Raw genomic sequence first — 424 nt, 5'->3', positions numbered from 1 at the left:
GCTTGTTAAGCTGGATAGCATATGTAAATATTGCATTTAGGTTTTCTCATACAGTTATTATTGATGATATAATTATAATTTCCATCTCCTTTGTATTAATCAGAAGCATCAGCTACAGTCATTGATAATGTTATTATTTGATGTCTAGTGTATATATATCTTAATTTTCTTTTCTTTACTCCACTCTTTATCGTATTGATTTTTGCAGAAAAGTGATATTAGCAATTTATTCAAATTATGAATGTATTTTTCTACATTTATGTGTTATTACCATCATCATAATACCTTACCAATGTCATTTCCAGTTATTATTCAAGTCTTTTTGTGTTTTTTATTAGAATTGTCTGATATCAGTGCATTTATGAAATTAGCACTGTATCAGAATTGACTGTAATAGTGATGTTGTTAATAATTTCTCTGAGAG

At 26.7% G+C, this 424-nt stretch overlaps 1 protein-coding gene across 28 annotated transcripts in view; it reads left to right on the top strand.

The window, feature by feature from the left end:
* The window catches only part of LOC119593731 (myoneurin-like), a 102537-nt gene that overhangs the window by 18424 nt on the left and 83689 nt on the right, over window positions 1-424 (top strand). The window lies entirely within an intron of this gene.

This window comes from Penaeus monodon, chromosome 32 (assembly GCF_015228065.2).
Source record: "Penaeus monodon isolate SGIC_2016 chromosome 32, NSTDA_Pmon_1, whole genome shotgun sequence".
NCBI classification, from domain to species: domain Eukaryota; kingdom Metazoa; phylum Arthropoda; class Malacostraca; order Decapoda; family Penaeidae; genus Penaeus; species Penaeus monodon.
This window is presented reverse-complemented; position numbering and strand designations above follow the sequence as displayed.